The sequence below is a fragment of the Acinonyx jubatus genome, chromosome A1, assembly GCF_027475565.1.
Source record: "Acinonyx jubatus isolate Ajub_Pintada_27869175 chromosome A1, VMU_Ajub_asm_v1.0, whole genome shotgun sequence".
Lineage (NCBI taxonomy): Eukaryota > Metazoa > Chordata > Mammalia > Carnivora > Felidae > Acinonyx > Acinonyx jubatus.
Genome location: NC_069380.1, coordinates 36,108,989 through 36,121,617, shown reverse-complemented (window position 1 = coordinate 36,121,617; position 12,629 = coordinate 36,108,989). Strand labels below are relative to the sequence as shown.

The 12,629-nt window shown below is 40.8% G+C and overlaps 1 pseudogene; it reads left to right on the top strand.

The window, feature by feature from the left end:
• Positions 1-1,508, top strand: part of LOC106974511 (serine/threonine-protein kinase 26-like) — a 30,434-nt pseudogene extending 28,926 nt beyond the window's left edge.
• Positions 1,509-12,629: the final 11,121 nt, after the last annotated feature.

Below are 12,629 nucleotides of genomic sequence, written 5' to 3'. Positions count from 1 at the left end.
TACGAACCGCCTATCCCTGAGCTAGAGGCGACGTGCCACCACCCCAGTCACCCCACTTCTGTGTGTCCTTCCACGCCCAGGTCGAAAAGCCTGGGAGGGCCGCTGAGCGACCCCTGGAGCAGGAACCAGTCCGAGCCCAGGGCGCCACTACCGCAGGAGCAATGTGCAACAGCGTCGCTTTCGTGGCCTTCTCACCACTTGGACCCGGGACGGTCCAAGTTCCCGGGATGCAGAATAACACAGCCCATCCAGAAGAACTAGTCACAAAACTAAAACACATCGGGAAAGGCTCCTTTGGAGAAGTTTTCAAAGGAATTTGATACCGCACCCAGCAGGTGCTTGCTATCAAAGTCCCAGACCCTGAGGGAGCGGAAGAAGAAACTGCAGACATTCAGCAAGAAATCGCTGTTTTGAGTCAGCGTGACAGCTCATATGTAACAAAATGCTATGGAGCATATTTAAAGCGTTCAAAATTAACAATGGAATACCCGGGTGGTGGTGGTTCATCCCTGGGTCTTCCTCAAGCTGGTCCATTTGATGAGTGCCAGATCGCTACCCTGCTAAAGGAAATGTTGAAAGGTCTGCACTATCTCCGTTCAGAAAAGAAAATTCACTGAGACATAAAAAGCTGCCCGCATCTTGCTGTCAGAACAAGGAGATGTTAAACCTGCTGACTTTGGAGTTACTGTCCAGCTGACAGATACACAAATTAAAAGAAATACCTTTGTGGGAACACCATTTTGGATGGTTCCTGAACTTCTTCAACGGTGGGCTTATAACTCAAAAGCTGACATTTGGTCATTGGGAATGACTGCTATTGAACCATCCAAGGCAGAGCCACCTAACTGTGATGTGCGTCCAATGAGAGTTCTGTTTCTTATTCCAAAAAATATCCCCCAACTCTTGTTGGAGACTTTACTAAGTCCTTTAAGGAGTTTATTGATGCTTGCCTGAACAAAGAACCATGATTTTGTCCTACAGATAAAGAACTCCTGAAACACAAATTCATTGTAAAAAAAAAATTCAAAGAAGACGTCTTATTTGGCAGAACTGATCAATTTCAGAGATGGGAGGCAGAAGGGCACAGTGATGATGAAACTGATGCTGAGGGCTCTGATTCAGAATCCACCAGCAGGGAAAAAAATACTCCTGCTGAATGGAGCTTTACCAGCATGTGAAAGAAGCCCAATCCAAAGAAGCAAGATCTTGCACAGACCCTGAGCCATTGGTCTATGGTAATCACACCTGCATTTGCTGAACTTAAACAGCAGGATGAGAATAACGCTAGCAGCAATCAGGCAGTTGAAGAACTCCAGAAACATATTGCTGTGGCAGAAGCTGCCTGTCCTGGCATCACAGATAAGAAGGTGAAGAAATTAATTGAAAAATTTCAAAAGCATTCAGCAGATGGATTCCTTGAAGGGACTCCTTATTATTGGCGTCTACTTCATACAGACACAGAGAAACCCACCAAAGCTACTTCAGCCTTAACAAGGCTTAACTCATGAGCCCTGTGTGCCTTTTGGATCTTGGCAGCATTGAAGATCTGGGAGAAGCCATTCAACTACCTTGTGAGAGTGTTTATCATGTTATATATTTTTAAAAATTTTTTCAATGTTTATTTTTTGAGAGAGAGACAGAGCATGAGCAGGCCAGGGGTAGAGAGAGGAGACACAGAAACCGAAGCAGGCTCCTGGCTGTGAGCTGTCAGCACAGAGCCCGACGTGGGGCTCGAACTCACAAACCGTGAGATCGTGACCTGAGCCAAAGGCGGACACTTAACCAACAGAGCCACCCAGGTGCCACTTTATCATTTTATATTTTAAAGAGATTACTTTGTAAGGAATAACTTCTAATACTATGGTTTCCCCTGTATTCTACTAAATGTTGAGAGACAGTTTTGCTTTTAGGTATCATTATTACTTAAGTGACTGGCATGAAAACCTTTCCTGTTTTGATCTTTAGTTAACTGTATGCACACAGGTCTTTCAAAGTCATCCTAAATATTCGACTTTTGTAACTCATCAAGCTGCAAAATGCTTTTTTAAAAACATGAGCATATTCTAAAAATGACTATTGGTGGGGAGATGGAAACAAGTCTTACCTTCTTAAACAGAGGTTTTTCATAAGCTCTTGGAAATGAAATCCGGAAAAGTATTGACTCTTCTACAAAGTTGGTATGATATTCCAGGCAGCTCAATGACAATCGTATTTGAGAACCCTGTGTTTGAAGCATTTACAGGGAGCAGAGCTACCTCTTGGTGTGTGGTATTTACCTTCTCTTTCAGAAGAGGCAATTAACCCTTATTTAACACAGTTGGAAATTTAAAGCAATGCTAATTAGCCATGGATGGGGTTTTGGCAATACTGAAGAAATTAGTCAGGCTTCATTTTTAAAAACTTCAACTCATATTACATATTATATACCTGGATTTGGGAAGCTTAATAAAAGCTGATAATCATATGATTAAATACCTGATCAACAGGTATAGAATATACTCATAGCAGCATATTTTTTCATGGTAGTAAAATGTCCTATAAACTATTTATACATTTTTGTTCTTCATAATTACCCAGTACATAAGTATCATTTGTTCATATGAAAATAACCATAGGACAGGCTGATCTCTGCCCAAAGTTAGGTTAGACGGTATAGTTAATTTTCAGTTATATTTATGGTACTGTAACGTGGGTAATACCTTTTCATTTTTAAGCCCAGTATGTATATTATGCCTGCCTAAGTTCTGAACTGGGGCTGTATTTCATTAGTTATAGAATTATTGGTATTAATTAGTTTTGATAGTTAATGTTTGGGTCTGCACAGTTTTGTCTTGTCACAGAAGTCAGTTTTAAAAATCTGAATAATTGCCAAATATTAGAAGAAAAATGTTCTTCAAGAATACAATTTTTAGTCAAAGTGGCCATTACCTCCTCTTTTTCTGTAATAATACAGACATTTGAATAACCTGTGGTTGTGTCATACACCAAGAAATTTCTTTTCAGTGGTGCCTATAACAATTACTTTTAACACATTATATTTTGTTTCTTTTAATTTTTTTTTCAACGTTTATTTATTTTTGGGACAGAGAGAGACAGAGCATGAACGGGGGAGGGGCAGAGAGAGAGGGAGACACAGAATCGGAAACAGGCTCCAGGCTCTGAGCCATCAGCCCAGAGCCTGACGCGGGGCTCGAACTCCCGGACCGCGAGATCGTGACCTGGCTGAAGTCGGACGCTTAACCGACTGCGCCACCCAGGCGCCCCAACACATTATATTTTGAAGTGATAGTTCAGTTAAAATGTTCACCTGCTATGTAACTGAAACTGAATTTCAGTTTGTAATCTATAGAAATCTGGAAATAATTTTGCAACTCATCTCATGGATGAAATGAATATTTTTGTAAAAGTAAATTCTACAAATTTATAAATTGATTATTTGAAACTTTACAGCTGTGTCATGGGTAGGAATTGTATTGCTTATTAATTATTATTGTTATTAGTCCTGTAAACTGTTTCTAGATGAAGCATACTCCAGGGTTTTGGGAGGTTTAAAAATAGATATTTAAATTTCAAAAAAAAAAAAAACCCTATGATCAAAGTTTTATGATTTCGGGTGTTAGTTTCTGAACCGATAGTTGGGAGGATGAACACAGAAAAGAAAGGTTTGATAGTTGTTTTTCAGCCAGATTCTCTGTACTATTATCCTCTGTACTATTAACATGCCTGTTTTCAGATACACAGTGCTAACTTAAACAAAGGTAAGGGGGCGCCTGGGTGGCTTAGTCGGTTAAGCGTCCGACTTCGGCTCAGGTCGTGATATCACGGTCCGTGAGTTCGAGCCCCGTGTAGGGCTCTGTGCTGACAGCTCAGAGCCTGGAGCCTGCTTCGGATTCTGTGTCTCCCTCTCTCTCTGACCCTCCCCCGTTCATGCTCTGTCTCTCTCTGTCTCAAAAATAAATAAACATTTAAAAAAAATTTTTAAAACAAAGGTAAGTAGGGTCAGGCAGTCTCTCATATCCATGCACGGAGGTACTCTTCATCTCAGATGCTAAAGAGCTATAGAAACCCAGTCATTCCCTTCTTCATATATCCTGTTGCTGCTTCTTTCTTGCTGCAGGTGGGCTTATTCTACTCTAACTCCATGTTAAGGAAATGGCCGCTCTAACTCCTGATCTATGTCTCTGTACATGAAACCAGCCAGATTCCCAAACTAGGTGTATTAGAAAGTACTTTGCTCAGCCCAGCTGGAGTTGAGCACCTCCAATCCCATCAGGATAATCCAGCTGATAACTCTGCAGGGTTGTAAGGCAACTTTCAGAAAAGAGAGCAGGGTGCTGGTCAGACTAATGATAGCTACCCAGCGCCCCCTTCCTGGAAGCCTGTGCCCCCTGACATAGCAGTGATGTGCTGGACCGGCTTGTACCAGTTAGCAAGAGCCGATTCTACCTATCACTTCCCAACTCTGTGTTCAATGATGTCATATTGGTAGCTTGAAATCAACCACGGTAGGCGTATTTATACCACGCAAACTGGCAAAAGCTACAAATCAGGGATATCTTTTATTTCAGAAAGTCCATTTATGAGCACCACACCATCACACAAGTCTCCATATTTGTGATGTTGGAGACAGTCACGTTAACATGGACTCACACACTGTGAAGCTCTGCAGAAAGCCTTAGTATCCTCTTCCTCACAAGTTTAGTCCTCTAGAAGGAACCCAGTAGACTGTTCACTCAGGTGTGCTTATATGATGAAGAAAGCAAATAAAGCAAGACATAGGCATCACCATGGGCCAAATGCAGTATACCTCTGATTCTACACAAAGCCTTGTTTTCTCCTATACTTATTACAGGGTCAGACATAGATAAGAATGATCTTGAAGATTATCCACATTCTTGGTAAAAATAGAAAAACAGCAAATGAAGAACTCTAATGCAGAAGATGTGAAGAAATGGTAGAAAGAGGTTAGAAGAGCACTTCTTGGAATACAGTAGGGGTTCAATAAGTATTTTGGAAAGGAGGAAGAGAAGAAAGGAAATGGGAAAGGGGTGGGGGTACAGGAGCAAGAGGGAGATAGGGAAGACAGAGAATATAAAAGGAAATAATGAGCCGTCAATCAAAGGAAACAGTCCTCCACTGAGAGTAGAAGCAAATGGTCTATTAACTGATAAATACAAAAGCATTCATTCAACACATTGTATCAAGTGCTGAACCTGTGACAGGGCTGGGTGCACAATGGTTAGTAGGACAGGGTCCCTGCCTCAGGCACTGTGCAATTCAGTGGGAGAGAGACTCAAATCATCGTCTCAATGTTGGTACATATGATGATTAGATAACCGTGAGGTGCTGAAGGAGACCATAGAGAAGCTTTCATCCCAAATCTGGGAGTCAGAAAAGACTTCCCAGAAAGGGAACATATAAACCAAGCCATGAAGAACACATAAAAGCTTCACAAATGAATAGGATGTAGCAAAGGGAAATTCAGATGGAGGGGACCATTTATAAAATGGGTTTGGTGGTAAAGAGAAATAGGCAATCGTGAGTCTGAAGGAAGTTCACACTGGTTGAGTATAGGCAAGAGAGTAAACTGAAGAGCTACACCACACCCGGTCATGGAGGCTTTCAGGCGTACTTGGAATTGGACTTTAAGGACAAAAGGGAGTTATGGAGAGGGATCTAAAGAAGAGAGCGTTTTAGAAAAATCACTCAAATTAGTTCTTTTCTTCACCACCACCACTTTTTTCTCTCAACAGGATTGATACCACAACCCCCAGCTGGTCTCCATGACTCCCCTCCATCCCACCTCCAAACTATTTTCCACAGGGAAAGTAGAGAGACCAGCTGGTGGTTGTAACATCAATGCTGTTGAGAGAAGAGCAATGTGGAGGTAATGAGAAGTTTGAGAGTTACTTAGGGGATAAAGTCAGCAGGATTGGATGATTACCAGACCTTGGGGGATGAAGGAGAGACAGTCACTAAGAGAGACTCCAAGATTCCTGACCTGGGCAGGCGGCTGGATGCTGGTGCTATTGAATATAAGAAGGAAATGAAAGAAAAACAGGTTTAGCAGGGTGTATCAGGAGTTTAATTCTGGGGTGCTGTGGGGCATCCTGAGAGAGATGTATAGTAGGCAATTAATTAGAAAAGCATATGAGAGGGATTACCATGATTTACAATTTTTTACATGTTGGGTTATGAGAGAGTCGATAACATTGCTTTTCCCCATCCAAGCTAGCAATCAAATGAAACCTGGCCATGAGCAGACAGAAGCAAAATATCACCTTTGATTATAGATACATGCCATGTTTGTGTGAAAGGATTTCAATGGAACCAGAGGATATGAGATGTAGCATCTCACACATGTGCCCTCAGGATAATGGAATTTAAGAACCAAGAGACTGACTTTCATTAAGTGTATGATTTACAGAAGACCAAGACTTACCTCCTGACCTGTGAACATCTGCCAAGAATCTCTCTACATCCTCAAGCCAATGAAATTACTTCTTGGACTCTGGCTCAACTTCCTCCTCTTTGCATTCCTTACCATAAATACATTCTACTCCAAACCCTCCACAGACTCACCTGTAGCTTGTTATAGCATGGGTTTCCCGAATTGCAATTCCTCTGCTATTCCCAACTAAACTCAATTTCTGGTCATTTGTGTTGGCCTTCGTGTACCTCTTTATTTAGGTTGACATTTGGGAAACTTACATTGCCACTGTTGCACTTCTGATTTAGAGAGACTATGGTAGTCAGCCTCCAAGATGTCCCCCAATGACCCCTGCCCCATGGCATTCATGTCCCATACTAGGGCTGAATTTCATAACCAATAGGACATTGTGAAAATGGCAAATGTGATTTCTGAGGGTAGGTTATAAAAGACACTATAACTTCTCTCTTGCTTTCTTTTGGATCTCTTATTCTGTGGGAAGCCAACTTCCTTGTCATTAAATTATTCAGGCAGCCCTACAGAGGTACTCACATGGTAAGCAACTCAGAGGTCTTGCCAACAGCCATGAGAGTGAGCCACCTTGGAAACAGACCTTCCTAGTCAAACCCCTAGGTGACTGAAGTCCCAACCAACATCCTGACGGTAACCACATGAGAAATCCAGACCCCGAACCACCCAGCTAAGCTGATTCTGAATTCTTAACCCACAGAAACAATGAGATAATAAATGTGAATTATTTTAAGCTACTAACTGTTGAGGGAAATTTGTTACACGGCAACAGATTAATAATACAGAAACTTACCAGGTCATAACACACATGCGAAAGAACTACAGCCTGGATAATAAAACAGCCAGTTATTTTAATAGCAAAATGGGTTTATTTCTGAATAGCAGAGGTATTGCAGTTCAGGACAAGTAAGCTATGGTGAACCATAGGCAAGCCTGAAGAATAAGGGAGAGGCTCTTTTATAAAGGAAAGTGGGGAGCTGGGAAGGGCTTTTATAAGCAAAAAGTCCATTGGAGTAAAGTGGGAGTTGGAAATGTAGTGTCTTTTCATTGGCTGATTTGTGACAGTCCTCATTGGCTGGGCTGTTGCTGGGGGAGGAGAAAATCTTCCTCCTGTTAGGTAGTAAAGTAGGCTTCTTCCCCTTAGGATCTGCGAAGAGTTTCAACCAGTGGTAGGTCTGTGAGAACTACCCCTCCTGGCCTCCTGACTCCATTTTTTTTTCCCCTTCAGACTCCATTTTAAATACCTTTTCTTAAATGTTTGTTTGTTCTTTTGTTTAGACAAAGAGAGTGTGCAAGTGGGGAAGGGGCAGAAAGAGAGGGAGAGAATCCCAAGCAGGCTCCATGTTGAGCATGGAGCTCAGAGCATCGAGCTCAGTGCTCCATCCCATGACCATGAGACCATGACCTGAGCCGAGATCAAGAGTCCAATGCTTACCTAGCTGAGCCACCCAGGCATGCCTCAGACTCCAGTTTGAATGAGGTTTCCTTTGTTCAGTTTCATAATTGAGATCTAATATTGAAGCTCTGTCCCTCAGTTGGATTTTTAGTTTCTTTCCTTTCTCCTTTACAACATTCATGTCCCCATAATCATCCGTTCATTCAATCATTAATTTATTTATCAAGTCTTAATAAGTATGTTCTATGCATTAAGAACTGCCCTGGGTACTTTGAAATGATAGATATTGAAGCCAGAGCTGGGAATTAAAAGACAAACAATAATGTTTTTTTGTTATTGTTTTTGTTTTTTTTACTAATAAGAACCTATGTAAAGAACATGTTGGTCTGCTATTTATTTACTTCTTCCTCAATTCACATTTAAGGAAATTCACACTAAATTGGCACCAAAATTTCAGAAGGGAAAAGACAACAGAAGTACTAACCTAACAAAGAAAATCTCCACCTTGAGATTTAGTGAATGGAACCGTGTCACTTTATGCAGTAGTTTTAATGACAGATGCTGAATCTTCGGTAGGTGTTGCACATCTCCCTTCTGGCTCCAGCCTCTTCATTCTGTCAGTGTTGATACCATTTGCATAAGTACCTGTCATTATCCCCTATCAGGAGCCTCCTTTCCAACCTTGAACGTTTCTTCTTGATTCATTATAATTAAAGAGCTAATGTAGCCATTCAAGTTCACATTGTCAATGACCATGTAATCATCTTCCCTAGTGACCAGAATTCCTTTCTTTTTATGAGGTTACAATTAAATTCCTTCCAGCCATAAGGTCAAAAGAATCTGGAACAGTTAGCCTTCCCAGTGACTAATTTCACACCTGTGACTCTGATACACATAAAATAAGACCTCTTAAATAGAAGGTGTCAAATTAAGAAATAATATACATTTGACTACACCTCAACTGAAGTCAATTAGACGTAAAAATTAAAGACTGTGGATTCTTTTCCTGTTATTGGAAGTGATGCTTGACACTCTACTTATCAATTTAAGACACATCTGTGTCCCTTATAAATGTTAAAGTAATTTGTAAATTGGAAGGGAATTAAAATGGACCAAAGCCTGGGAGAATACTGGCCAGGAGATTAAGATAATGTTCTCATGTCTGTTCCATACAATAACTTGTCTATCACTTTGTTTTTTTCCCTTCCAAAGATTTGCTTAAGTTCTTCCAAAATGGATTTTGTTACTTTTCCTTCTCCTGAGGCTTTTTATATTTTGTAAAAGATTCTGATTATTAGATCACTATGCATGGCTAAATGCCACTGGCAGACTTAGCCTCTGGCTTCTAAGACGTAACACTGACCATGGAAGCCTCTTTTTCCTGTCATCTTGAAAGCTATTGTGGACTTTCAGTTACACCTATAGCTTTCAGTGGTTCTCATTTAACTCTTGCACACACACTCCTCTCCAACTCCCTATGCCTTTATCCTCCCTTCTTCAAGACAGTTGTTTTCAGCAGTGAGGCTATTTACTGGAAGTCTTGTGGCTCTAACTACAATTGGAAGTCACTGTCAAGTTTCCATCAGTGTATCTCAAGGAGATTCCCCAAAAGGAGTCTTTCTATGGCAACCACAGTGCTACTGTCCACATGGCTCAAAAAGGTTTCTGGAATGTGAGGATCGTGACCCATAGCCAGCAACCTCCAAACTCTGTGGTTCAGTGGTCCTGGGGTTCCAAGAAGTTAAAGTGAGCACCTCATCATGAACAAAGGCAAATGACCTTCACTCAGAAACATCTAGGTGAGGACTCTGTGCCCTGAAGAGCAAACAAGATTCTACTTCTGTGCTTTTTGATGTTATTGTTGGTGTCACAAGAAAAAATATTGTTGTTATTGTTGTCTATCTATTGTTTCTGCTGCTTGAATCCAGTTACTCTTCTTGAGATACATAAGTGTGTGTGTGTGTGTGTGTGTGTGTGTGTGTGTGTGTAGTGCCTTCATTTCCCTCCAAGTAACCATGCTTTCCCTCTTCTCAGGCCATATGCTTTGGATAACATTTTGCATGCTGTGGACTACATGTACCCAACTGTGGAGACAACGGACTGAGCAGTATGAGGTCTGGTTCCATTTCCCTAGCACAAAGAGAGAAATGTCTAAGAATAGGGACAAAACAAAAGAAGCAGAGTCCAGAAATAGAGGGGAGGGGAAAAAAAAGATTCTAGTGATATTGAGTCCCTTCATCAACATAAAGCTGAAACCAAGCCTACTTACAATAACCGAATTCTTCATTCGTGTTTTCATTGAAAATATTTATCAAGCCCTTCTGTGTACCTTACTCTCTGCTACAGCCAGAGAGACAGTGTGGTTCCTGATTTCCATGACGTGTAAAAGGCGATGACCAAGCAGTGTGATAAATGCTGAGTCATGACAAAGCTGCATGGGGTGCACCCAGAACAGCAGCCTAACTCAAAAGAGATGATCTGTGTTCTAGAGGAGGAAGAGTTTGAGATCTGTGGAGACTCTGATTATTGTAAATAATATCAGCATGTGGATAAGTCCTCCCAGCCTCTGACCTCTCACTTCTTTGACCCGTTCCCAGATAGTGATTTTCTCCACCAGACCATCCATCCTTTGACATAGCACATCATGAACTGCAATTTTACCTGGAACTTCTGTACATTTGAAAAAATGAGCCAAACACCCCACTCTCTGAGCACAATTTCAATTTTCCCAATTCTTTCACTCAGTGCTTCTTCCAGGTAGTTGATCCCTCTATTCCCTATCACCACACTCTATCTTCAGGTGTTTCCCTACCCAGCTACAATCCTTAGATCCTTATTTCAACCCTCATCAGTGTCTTCCCTTACCCTATTTCCCATCAGCCTCACCAACCTGGCACATCACTTATCATATACTATTCTGATTGCCTATTTAATACTTTATCTTCTTTGTGAAACTATAGCCTATAAGAAGCGGGGACTTCTGAATCACCATTGGATTCCCAGTGCTTAGTGTCATTTTGCTTTACATATAGCAGACAATTAACAAACTCATCCACCCAAAACATATCTCTTACAAACTTCTATGGACAGACATCGTGCTGAGTGCCTAGAATTTGATGATTAGAAGACAGGAACTCAGCCCTGCCCTCACAGAACTAGACCATGGTGGCGGCACTGCACTGAGCAGGATGTAGTCCAAGAAACCTAGGCAGTAACCAGCAGCAAACAGAGTGGGGTTCACTGCAGAAAACCTGCAATTCAAAGAATTAGCTGCCAAGTAGTTAACTCCCTGACAAATACATGATAAATAACTTCTTTTCCAAATATATTGAGGAAGCTGCCCCTTAAAGTTGGAGACTTTGACATTTGTTACATATGTACTGAGAATTGGCCAAAAATCATAAAAGGGATAAGTAAGTCTTGATATGTTTCCTTGACAACAGGGTTAAGGGAGAGAGATCACACAAGGAAGTGGTAACTCTTTTTAAGATTATCCTGCTAACGTGGAATCATTTTCAACAAGTCCAACTGAGCACATGCATTATGTCTCTCCCTGGGATTTTCCTGGCCTGTGCCTCTCCAAGATCCATAAACATTGAACACTAATAACAGAAAAGGAAAATAGAACACACCTGGTGAAATGTTTAGATGTTAGATGATGCTAAACTGGGAGAATATGCAAATGCCTCAAAAAAAAAAAAAAAAGAAGAAGAAAAATTACAAATGGCAGTAATATGGATCCAAATAATAAAATAACATCCAAATCTCAAGTTTAAAAATTAATATACTTAGGGAATAAGCACACACTAAAAAAGAGAAAATACTGAAATGAAAACTGCATGGTAACAAACACTAAATTAGGTAAAAATTTTAAATATGAAAGGGTAGGGGTGCCTGGCTGGCTCAGTCAGTAGATCATGAGACTCCATCTCAGGGCTGTTAAGTGAAAGCCCACATTGGATCTGGAGCCTACCTAAAAAATAAAAAATAAAATAAAATAAATAAAATATGAAAGGTAACCGTATGCTAATTTTAAATCCAGGGACCCAGAAAAAAACAAAAACAAAAAACATTGAAAAGGACCCCATGATCAAAACAGGATGCATTAATAGGGTCCTGTGTCAGAAGAGGGTGGTCTTAAATGTGAGTCTGGGCAGAATTCACTGTCAAATGAAATAACAAAATTAAAATACTAGTTGATTTGTATACCAAAAAAAAAAAAAAAAATGAGGAGGGGCCAGAGAGTTAGTTTCTCGGGTTTTCTAGGTAAAGCTAAGACTCCCTATACTGACTGGTAGCCCAACACAGAGGAAAGTGAGCAAATCTGAAAACTCAAGATATGCAAGAGGAAGGATTAAACACACACAAAGGAATTTGAACATGAATATCCATGGTTTAGACAAGATTCAAATCAAGCTGGGGAGTTTGCCTGTGAATACCACATAGAAAAAGTGTCAATAATCAGAAAAAGAGAAATATTAGATATAGATAACATTCTATTGTTACCAGAGCTTCAGGGTGCAAGATCTTACACCTGGTCCCAGGGTCCCAAAGGGACCAGGTTGTGCCACTCACTGCTGACAAAATGGGAAGGCAGAGAGGCCAATGGTGGTGAAACAAGAAAGGATTTTACTTCAATGAGGCCAACACCAGGAAGACAGCAGACAAGTGTCCCAAGAACTGCTGAGAATACTTCTAAGTTTATATAGGGAAAATGCAGAACAAAGATTGGTGGGTGTGTGCAGCTAAGCAACAAAAGTCAGGTTGATCATT